Source organism: Balaenoptera acutorostrata, chromosome 4, assembly GCF_949987535.1.
Source record: "Balaenoptera acutorostrata chromosome 4, mBalAcu1.1, whole genome shotgun sequence".
NCBI lineage: Eukaryota > Metazoa > Chordata > Mammalia > Artiodactyla > Balaenopteridae > Balaenoptera > Balaenoptera acutorostrata.
Window position 1 is genome coordinate 36208216 of NC_080067.1, and position 11855 is coordinate 36220070.

Sequence of the window (11855 nt, forward strand, 5' to 3'; positions counted from 1 at the left end):
TAAATGTGGAACCTAGAAAAATGGTACAGATGAACCAGTTTGCAGGGCAGAAATAGAGACACAGATGTAGAGAACAATGTATGGACACCAAGGAGAGAAAGTGGGGGTGGGAGATGGTGGTTGTGGTGGGATGAATTGGGAGATTGGGATTGACATGTATACACTAATATGTATAAAATGGATAACTAACAAGAATCTGCTGTATAAAAAATAAATTAAATAAAATTCAAAAATTCAAAAAAAAATGTAAATTGGTGATTTTGAGTAAAGCAGATTATCCTTTGTAATGTGGGTGAGTCTTATCCAATCAGTTAAAGGCCTTAAGAGAAAAGACCAAGGTCCACAGAGGAAGAAGGAATTTGGCCTCTAAACAGCCTTTAGACCTGAGCCTGCAACATCAACTCTTCCCTGGGCCCCCAGCCTGCCAGCCTGCCGTGCATATTTCAGACTTGCCAGTCCCCACAATCATGTGGCCAATTAGTTTAAGGATATATATATATATATATATATATATATAGAGAGAGAGAGAGAGAGAGAGAGAGACCCACATGTCCTATTGGTTCTGTTTCTCTGGAGAACCCTGAGAAATACAATAGTTTTATCAAAACAAATAATAATGGTTACCAGAAAAGGGTTCCTGTCTTTTCTGACCTAAATTGGACCTCTTCAGCAGGAGGTCACTTTCTCTATGACATATCTGATCATGAGTTTTGTGAAATTCTGGGAATACTAAGAGGTCAAAGCAAAGAGGCTATGTGGATTTATGATGACTAGAGTAGTCAGGGCTGAGGGGACTGGTTATATATTGAAACACAGCAAGTCACCACATCAACCAGAGGCAGATTTAAATGTCCACAGTTTTGCTTGGGAATGCTCTACTCCAGTTTCTTAAACTAACTTTTAGTGATTGCTTAACCATTTCATATTCACAGGTCTCATAAACTTCCACCAGGTTCAGTATTTTTATTGTAAACATAAGAGGCATAAAGAAATCCTTCCTTATTTCCCTCCTCTAACCATACATCCTCCTTTAAAAAAAGCTTTACTCTTCTTTCCTCTTTATAATTTTATAGTTTTAATGGTGGCATCAGTATTTAATATTTATTGGGCACCCCCTAACCCCTGCTGTAGAAAAACAATGAAAATACTTGATCCTTGCTCTCAAATAATATAAAGGTGAGAAATGTCTTGGAATTTCCAATTTAGAAAGTCATATTAAAAAATTAATTCTGGATCTACCATTTAAATAATTTAACAACCCTAAACCAAGAAAGAAGAGTAGCTGAGAAAACTATTTTTCTTAAGAATCATTATTAAGTCTGTATATTTGGAACTATGTCTGTGTCCTGGTTTACAGAGAATTCTATAAAGGTAGAAGCATAAGCCCCATTGACTAGACAACTTACTAATGCACCATTCTGTTGGGTTCAATAAAATATTCTGAGTACTTCCTGTGTGCCAGGCATTCGGAGATGCCAAGGTAAGATGTGGTTCTTGCTCTTTCTAGCAGAGGAAACAGGCACACAGGGAGGGGAAAATGCTGTGAGAACAGTGGCTTGGGGCTGTGGGAGCACAGGGGGCAGGTAGGAGAGCAGAGTGGTAAAGGGCATGGCCTCTGGGCCCCAGCTGCTTAGTTTTGAACCATGGTTTCACCACTTGCTAGCTGTGTGGCCTTGGGCAAGTTATTTAACCTCTCTGTGCCCAGTTTATTCATCTGTGAAATGGGGATAGTTCCATATCTTTACCATGTTGGGACTTCTAATCGATGAAAATGGTATATCACTCTACTTATGTAGATCTTATTTATCTTTCCATTGTTTAATCCTTAAAAGTAGAGTGCCTGAACCAGATGATATGGTTATTTTAAAGAGTTTTGCTACTGCCAAATTTTGTTATTGTTTGTGAGCATTCCTTGCCCAGACCCTTTTGATCCTTTTATTTCTAAGGTGGAATTCATGGTCCCATTCTTTTCAATCAAGAAAGTGCTGTCTTTACTACCCTTCCTTTCTTTTTCTTTTCAGTTAGATGTTGATAAGAGTTCTATAAATGGAAAGGGCTGGCCTCTGGAGTACACCAGGAGTTAAGAATGTGACTCAGCTACATCCAGAGGAAGCCACCGCTCTCTTGGGCATTTTGTCAAAAGACTTAGAGTAGGAGCTGGGTGTAAGACATAGGGTGGAAAGAAAGGATGGGATTGGGGGATCTCGGGCCAGATCTGGAGAGATAGGGCAGGAAAGGTGTAAACAAATATGTAGAACTTGGGGTTATCCCCCTCACTTTTTTTTTTTTTTTTTTTTATAGCTACTTTATTTATTTCTTTCTTTATTTTTGGCTGTGTTGGGTCTTCAGTTCTTGCGAGGGCTTTCTCTAGTTACGGCAAGTGGGGGCCACTCTTCATCGCGGTGCAGGGACCGCTCTTCATCGCGGTGCGTGGGCCTCTCACTATCGCGGCCCCTCCCGTTGCGGGGCACAGGCTCCAGACGCGCAGGCTCAGTAGTTGTGGCTCACGGGCCCAGCTGCTCCGTGGCATGTGGGATCTTCCCAGACCAGGGCTCGAACCCGTGTCCCCTGCATTAGCAGGCAGATTCTCAACCACTGCGCCACCAGGGAAGCCCCCCCTCACTTTTTAATACCTTTGCCCCCACCCCATGGCACATGAAGTCACCTAAATCTCCTGTCCCAAGATTGCCCATGATGCATCAAAGGATTGGGGCTGAATACAGGGTCTCATGCAGCAATGGATCTGCACAGCAAAAGGAAAGAATACAAAGCAGGGGCCATGGGGGAGGAGGGAAGTTTTGCAGCCCTGCAGTGGGGCAGGGGGATGGTGCAGGGTCTGAAATCCTTCACCTGTAAAGGAAATACACTATGTAAGTGCAGAAACCTGTGCCTGAATCCATTTGCTTTCTTTCTTGATAATTTTGAAAAATAATACCAATGATTTCGTGAGAAAAGCTAGTTTTTATTTCAAACTTGGCAATTAACATGTAAACATTTAATGTTATTAACATTTGCTATAGGTTCCCAGAAAACTATGACTGATCTTTACAGTATTTACTCAGTTCATCCTTATGGTCAAATTTGAAGACCTTGGGCTTGCAAGCATTTTGAGCGGCTTGAAAAATTATCCCCAACCTTTCTTCTTGCTGTTTCTACATGAGACTTCATAAACAGAAATCTGGAAGCAGAATTTTAGAGCCTTTCGATTTTTTTTCTTAAATAAAATCTTGTTAGTGTTTAATTAACCTTACTCCTGGAAAGCTCTTCCTTAGGATTAAGTTAAATCCTTTATGGTTTAATTATCATTCATTTTCTTTAGTTCTTCTTTCTGTGGAGATGGAAATTTCCTGATTATAGTCCTTCCTTAAAGAATTCTGCCAATCCACTGGAAACTAGAAGATTGTTGATATAGTCCCCCTTTGTTCTTTGGTGGTGTGGTAAGGAAGAGAAAGAGGGTGTCAGGCCCAAGGTCAAATCCCAGGGCCTCTCCCATGACCGTAACCTTGGAGAAGTTATTTAGTTTCTCTGAGCTTCACTTTCCGTATCTGCTTTGACTTACCTCACAGAATCATAATGAATATGACCTATGTGAAAACTCCTAACCTTTAGCCAATGTTTTCTTGCCTCTTATATATTAAAAATTCTCCTTTAAAAGTTTTACTTTTCCTTCCTTTACGCATTCTAGGGGTGATAGCACAGTCTCAGGATAGAGCTAGAAGTCAAAAAGTCCTAAAGTATGAAGACTGGGGCATTTGTCCCTCAGTCAGTGGCCATGAGGTCATTGGTTGGTCACTTAGTCACTGGTATGGGCCACATTCCTCCTCCAAAAGGTCTTAAAGACCAATGTGGTATAATGGGATATACATATTTGGTCTTTGTCCCCAGTTCCTGTCAAACCTTTGGAATTTCAATTGTAGAACACCTAGGTGGTGTTGGAGAAATGGCGAATTAGTTGGTTTGGGGGAAAAAAAAAATCTCTCATCTGGTGTCAGAAAGAATCTGAGAACCAGCATTTAAAGCACATTACCTGGAGAAAGATTGGGTGGGAATCTTTGCTCCTCTGCTATATTAGTTATCTATTGCTGCACAAGAAATTACCACAAACTTAGCAGCTTAAAACAATACCTATTTACTATGTCACAGTTTCCCCCGCTCAGGAGTCCAGACATGGTTTAGAATCCTCTGCTCAAGGTCTCACAAGGCTGCAATTAAGGTGTTCGCCAGGCCTTGAGTTCTCATCTAGACTCAGAGTCCTCTTCTAAGCTCACATAGTTGTTGGCAGAACTCATTTCCTTGTGACTATAGAACTTATTTCTTCAAGACCAGCAGGAAAAAGGGAGGCTCTGCTGCTTCAAGTCTTTGATCTTGGGAAAAGCCTAAGCTCTCTTATAAAAGACTCACTTGATTAGGCCAGGTCCACCCAGAAATATCTCCCTTTTGAATAATTGGAAGTCAAACTGATTAGGGACCTTAATTTCATCTGCAAAATTCCTTCGCCTTTACCATATGAGGTAACATAATCATGGGAGTGATAGCCCACCACCTTTGCCATAGTCTGTTGGCTTTTTCAGATGGTCTCTTTCTTGTGTGAGTTGTGTCTTTCAAGGAATTGGTCAATTTTATTTAAGTTATCAAATTTGTGAGCATAGAGTTGTTTATAGTATTCCTTTATTATCCTTTTAATGTCCATGAGATCTGTAGTGATGTCCCCTCTTTAAATTCTTTTTTTTTTAAATTTTGATTTATGTTAATTATTATATATGGCTTATATCATCATACGTAAAAAGTAACCAAGCAGAATTTTAAAAGCCCTTAGCTATTATACATTATCTACTCACTTCTTTTTTTTTATTTAACATCTTTATTGGAGTATAATTGCTTTACAATGGTGCGTTAGTTTCTGCTTTGTAACAAAGTGAATCAGCTATACATATACATATATCCCCATATTTCCTCCCTCTTGCTTCTCCCTCACACCCTGTCTATCCCACCCCTCTAGGTGGTCACAAAGCACCAAGCTGATCTCCCTGTTCTATGCAGCTGCTTCCCACTAGCTATCTACTTCACATTTCATAGTGTATATATATCCATGCCACTCTATCACTTCGTCCCAGCTTACCCTTCCCCCTCCTCATGTCCTCGAGTCCATTCTCTACGTCTGCATCTTTATTCCTGTCCTGCCCCTAGGTTCTTCAGAACCTATTTATTTATTTATTTATTTTTTAGATTCCATATATATGTGTTAGCATACGGTATTTGTTTTTCTCTTTCTGACTTACTTCACTCTGTATGACAGACTCTAGATCCAACCATCTGACTACAAATAACTCAATTTCTTTTCTTTTTATGGCTGAGTAATATTCTATTGTATATATGTGCCACATCTTCTTTATCCATTCATCTGTCGATGGACACTTAGGTTGCTTCCATGTCCTGGCTATTGTGAATAGAACTGCAATGAACATTGTGGTAGATGACTGTTTTTGAATTATGGTTTTCTCAGGGTATATGCCCAGTAGTGGGATTGCTTGGTCATATGGTAGTTCTATTTTTAATTTTTTAAGGAACCTCCATACTGTTCTCCATAGTAGCTGTATCAATTTACATTCCCACCAACAGTGCAAGAGGGTTCCCTTTTCTCCACACCCTCTCCAGCATTTATTATTTGTAGATTTTTTGATGATGGCCATTCTGACTGGTGTGAGGTGATACCTCATTGTAGTTTTGATTTGCATTTCTCTAATGATTAGCGATGTGGAGCATCTTTTCATGTGTTTGTTGGCAATCTGTATATTTTCTTTGGAGAAATGTCTGTTTAGGTCTTCTGCCCATTTTTGGATTGGGTTGTTTGTTTTTTTGATATTGAGCTGCATGAGTTGCTTGTATGTTTTGGAGATTAATCCTTTGTCAGTTGCTTCATTTGCAAATATTTTCTCCCATTCTGAGGGTTGTCTTTTCATCTTGTTTATGGTTTCCTTTGCTGTGCAAAAGCTTTTAAGTTTTATTAGGTCCCATTAGTTTATTTTTGTTTTTATTTCCATTTCTCTAGGAGGTGAGTCAAAAAGGATCTTGCTGTGATTTATGTCATAGAGTGTTCTGCCTATGTTTTTCTCTAAGTGTTTTCTAGTGTCTGGCCTTACTTTGAGGTCTTTAATCCATTTTGAGTTTATTTTTGTGTATGGTGTTAGGGAGTGTTCTAATTTCATTCTTTTACATATAGCTGTTCAGTTTTCCCAGCACCACTTATTGAAGAGGCTGTCTTTTCTCCATCATATATTCTTGCCTCCTTTATCAAAAATAAGGTGACCATATGTGCGTGGGTTTATCTCTGGGCTTTCTACCCGTTCCATTCATCTATATTTGTTTTTGTGCCAGTACCATATTGTCTTGATTACTATACTACAGACTATAGCTTTGTAGTATAGTCTGAGGTCTGGGAGCCTGATTCTTCCAGTTCCATTTTTCTTTCTCAAGATTGCTTTGGCTATTCAGGGTCTTTTGTGTTTCCATACAAATTGTGAAATTTTTTGTTCTAGCTCTGTGAAAAATGCCTTTGATGGTTTGATAGGGATTGCACTGAATCTGTAGATTGCTTTGGGTACTATAGTCATTTTCACAATGTTGATTCTTCTTATCCAAGAACATGGTATATCTCTCCATCTGTTTAAATCATCTTTAATTTCTTTCATCAGTGTCCTATAGTTTTCTGCATACAGGTGTTTTGTCTCCTTAGGTAGGTTTATTCCTAGGTATTTTATTCTTTTTGTTGCAATGGTAAATGGTATTCTTTCCTTAATTTCACTTTCAGATTTTTCATCATTAGTGTATAGGAATGCAAGAGATTTCTGTGCATTAATTTTGTATCCTGCTACTTTACCAAATTCATTGATTAGCTCTAGTAGTTTTCTGGTGGCATCTTTAGGATTCTCTATGTATAGTATCATGTCATCTGCAAACAGTGACAGCTTTACTTCTCCTTTTCCGATTTGGATTCCTTTTATTCCTTTTATTTCTTTTTCTTCTCTGATTGCTCTGATTGCTGTGGCTAAAACTTCCAAAACTATGTTGAATAATAGTGGAGAAAGTGGACAACATTGTCTTGTTCCTGCTCTTAGAGGAAATGGTTTCAGTTTTTCACCATTGAGAACGATGTTGGCTCTGGGTTTGTCATATATGGCCTTTATTATGTTGAAGTAAGTCCCTCTATGCCTACTTTCTGGAGGGTTTTTATCATAAATGGGTGTTGAATTTTGTCAAAAGATTTTTCTGCATCTATTGAGACGATCATATGGTTTTTCCTCCTTCAATTTGTTAATATGGTGTATCACATTGATTGATTTGCGTATATTGAAGAATCCTTGCATTCCTGGGATAAACCCCACTTGATCGTGGTGTATGATTCTTTTAATGTGCTGTTGGATTCTGTTTGCTAGTATTTTGTTGAGGATTTTTGCATCTATGTTCATCAGTGATATTGGCCTGTAGTTTTCTTTCTTTGTGACATCTTTGTCTGGTTTTGATATCAGGGTGATGGTGGCCTCATAGAATGAGTTTGGGAGTGTTCCGCCCTCTGCTATATTTTGGAAGAGTTTGAGAAGGATAGGTGTTAGCTCTTCTCTAAATGTTTGATAGAATTCGCCTGTGAAGCCATCCGGTCCTGGGCTTTTGTTTGTTGGAAGATTTTTAATCACAGTCTCAATTTCAGTGCTTGTGAATGGTCTGTTCATATTTTATTTCTTCCTGGTTCAGTCTTGGAAAGTTGTGCTTTTCTAAAAATTTGTCCATTTCTTCCATATTGTCCATTTTATTAGCATATACTTGCTTGTAGTAATCTCTCATGATCCTTTGTATTTCTGCAGTGTCAGTTGTTACTTCTCCTTTTTAATTTCTAATTCTATTGATTTGAGTCTTCTCCCTTTGTTTCTTGATGTGTCTGGCTAATGATTTTCAATTTTGTTTATCTTCTGAAAGAACGAGCTTTTAGTTTTATTGAGCTTTGCTATTGTTTCCTTCATTTCTTTTTCATTTATTTCTGATCTGATCTTTATCATTTCTTTCCTCCTGCTAACTTTGGGGTTGTTTTGTTTTTCTTTCTTTAATTGTTTTAGGTGTAAGGTTAGTTGTTTATTTGAGATGTTTCTTGTTTCCTGAGGTAGGATTGTATTATTATAAACTTCCCTCTTAGAACTGCTTTTGCTGCATCCCATAACTTTTTTGTCATCGTGTTTTCATTGTCATTCGTTTCTATGTATATGTTGATTTCCTCTTTGATTTCTTCAGTGATCTCTTGGTTATTTAGTAGTGTATTCTTTCGCCTCCATGTGTTTGTATTTCTTACAGATTTTTTCCTGTAATTGATATCTAGTCTCATAGCATTGTGGTCAGAAAAGATACTTGATATGATTTCAATTTTCTTAAATTTACCAAGGCTTGATTTGTGACCCAAGATATGATCTATCCTGGAGAAAGTTCCATGAGCACTTGAGAAGAAAGTGTATTCTGTTGTTTTGGGATGGAATGTCCTGTATATATCAGTTAAGTGCATCTTGTTTAATGTATCATTTAAAGCTGTGTTTCCTTATTTATTTTCATTTTGGTTGATCTGTCCATTGGTGAAAGTGGGGTGTTAAAGTCCCCTACTGTTATTGTGTTACTGTCTATTTCCCCTTTTATGGCTGTTAGCATTTGCCTTATGTATTGAGGTGTTCCTATGTTGGGTGCATAAATATTTATAATTGTTATATCTTCTTCTTGGATTGATCCCTTGATCATTATGTAGTGTCCTTCTTTGTCTCTTGTAATAGTCTTTATTTTAAAGTCTATTTTGTCTGATATGAGAATTGCTACTCCAGCTTTCTTTTGATTTCCATTTGTATGAAATATCTTTTTCCATCCCCTCACTTTCAGTCTGTATGGGTGCTTAGGTCTGAAGTGGGTCTCTTGTAGACAGCATATATATGGGTCTTGTTTTTGTATCCATTCAGCCAGTCTATGTCTTTTGGTTGGAGCATTTAATCCATTTACATTTAAGGTAATTTTCAATACGTATGTTCCTATTACCATTTTCTCAATTGTTTTGGGTTTGTTATTGTAGGTCTTTTCCTTCTCTTGTGTTTCCTGCCTAGAGAAGTTCCTTTAGCATTTGTTGTAAAGCTGGTTTGGCGGTGCTGAATTCTCTTAGCTTTTGCTTGTCTGTAAAGTTTTTACTTTCTCCATCGAATCTGAATGAGATCCTTGCTGGGTAGAGTAATCTTGGTTGTAGGTTTTTCCTTTTCATCACTTTAAATATGTCCTGCCACTCCCTTCTGACTTGCAGAGTTTCTGCTGAAAGATCAGCTCTTAACCTTATGGGGATTCCCTTGTATTTTATTTGTTGCTTTTCCCTTGCTGCTTTTAATATTTTTTCTTTGTATTTAATTTTTGATAGTTTGATTAATATGTCTCTTGGCATGTTTCTCCTTGGATTTATCCTGTATGGGAGTCTCTCTGCTTCCTGGACTTGACTGACTATTTCCTTTCCCATATTAGGGAAGTTTTCAACTATAATCTCTTCAAATATTTTCTCAGTCCCTTTATTTTTCTCTTCTTCTTTTGGACCCCTATAATTCGAATGTTGGTGTGTTTAATGTTGTCCCAGAAGTCTCTGAGACTGTCCTCAATTCTTTTCATTCTTTTTTCTTTATTCTGCTCTGTGGTAGTTATTTCCACGATTTTATCTTCCAGGTCACTTATCCGTTCTTCTGCCTCAGTTATTTTGCTATTGATTTCTTCTAGAGAATTTTTAATTTCATTTATTGTGTTGTTCATCTCTGTTTGTTTGCTCTTTAGGTCTTCTAGGTTCTTGTTAAACGTTTCTTGTATTTTCTCCATTCTATTTCCAAGATTTTGGATCATCTTTACTATTATTACTCTGAATTCTTTTCCAGGTAGACTGCCTATTTCCTCTTCATTTTTTTGGTCTGGTGAGTTTTTACCTTGCTTCCTCACCTGCTGTGTGTTTCTCTGTCTTCTCATTTTGCTTAACTTACTGTGTTTGGGGTCTCCTTTTCGCAGGCTGCAGGTTCGTAGTTCCCGTTGTTTTTGGTGTCTGTCCCCAGTGGCTAAGGTTGGTTCATTGGGTTGTGTAGGCTTCCTGGTGGAGGGGACTGGTTCCTGTGTTCTGGTGGATGAAGCTGGATATTTTCTTTCTGGTGGGCAGTACCGCATCCGGTGGTATGTTCTGGGGAGTCTGTGACCTTATTATTATATTTGGCAGGCTCTCTACTAATGGGTGGGGTTGTGTTCCTGTCTTGCTGGTTGTTTGGCATAGGGTATCCATCACTGTAGCTTTCTGGTCGTTGAGTGGAGCTGGGTATTAGCGTTGAGATGGAGATCTCTGGGAGAGCTTTTGCCTTTTGATATTATGTGGAAGCTGGGAGGTCTCTGGTGGTCCAATGTCCTGATCTCAGCTCTCCCAACTCAGAGGCACAGGCCTGACACCCGGCCAGAGCACCAAGACCCTGTCAGCCACATGACTCAGAAGAAAAGGAAGAAAAAGAGAAGAAAGAAAGAAAATAAATAAATAAATAAAATAAAATAAAGTTGTTTAAAAAATATTAAAAATTAAAAAAAATTAAAAAGTAATAAAAAAAGAAAGAAGGAAAGAAAGAAGAGAGTAACCAAGCCAAAAAACAAATCCACCAATGGTAACAAGCACTAAAATCTATACAAAAACAAAACAAAACAAAACAAAACAAAAACCATGAAAAAAAACGGACAGACAGAACCCTAGGACAAATGTTAAAAGCAAAGCTAAACAGACAAAATCACACAAAGAAGCATACACATACATACTCACAACAAGAGAAAAAGTAAGAAAATATATATATCGTTGCTCCCAAAGTCCACCACCTCAGTTTTGGGATGATTTGTTGTCTATTCAGGTATTCCACAGATGCAGGTACATCAAGTTGATTGTGGAGATTTAATGCGCTGCTCCTGAGGCTGCTGGGAGAGGTTTCCCTTTCTCTTCTTTGTTTGCACAGCTCCTGTGGTTCACCTTTGGATTTGGCCCCACCTCTGCATGTAGGTCGCCTGAGGACATCTGTTCCCCGCCCAGACAGGAAGGGGTTAAAGGAGCAGCTGATTCAGGGGCTCTGGCTCACTCAGGCCCTGGGAGGGAGGGGTATGGAATGCGGGGCAAGCCTGTTGTGGCAGAGGCTGGCGTGACATTGCACCAGCCTGAGGCACGCCATGTGTTCTCCTGGGGAAGTTCTCCCTGGATCACAGGACCCTGGCAGTGGCGGGCTACACAGGCTCCCGGGAGGGGAGTTATGGATAGTGACCTGTGCTTGCACACAGGCTTCTTGGTGGCTGCAGCAGCAGCCTTAGCATCTCATGCCCGTCTCTGGGGTCCGCGCTGATAGCCGCGGCTTGTGCCCATCTCTGGAGCTCATTTAGGTGGTGCTCTGAATCCCCTCTCCTTGTGCACCCCGAAACAATGGTCTCTTGCCTCTTAGGCAGTTCCAGACTTTTTCTCGGACTCCCTCCCACTTAGCTGTGGCGCACTAGCCCCCTTCAGGCTGTGTTCACGCAGCCAACCCCAGTCCTCTCCCTGGGATCTGCACTCCGAAGCCCAAGCCTCAGCTCTCAGCCCCCGCCCGCCCTGGCAGGTGCGCAGACAAGCCTCTTGGGCTGGTGAGTGCTGCTCGGCACCGATCCTCTGTGCAGGAATCTCTCCATTTTGCCCTCTGCATCCCTGTGGCTGTGCTCTCCTCTGTGGCTTCAAAACTCCCCCCACCCCCGTCACCCCCCTGTCTCCCCCTGGCTTCCTAGTGTGTGGAAACTTTTCCTCCTTCACAGCTCCCTCCCAGAGG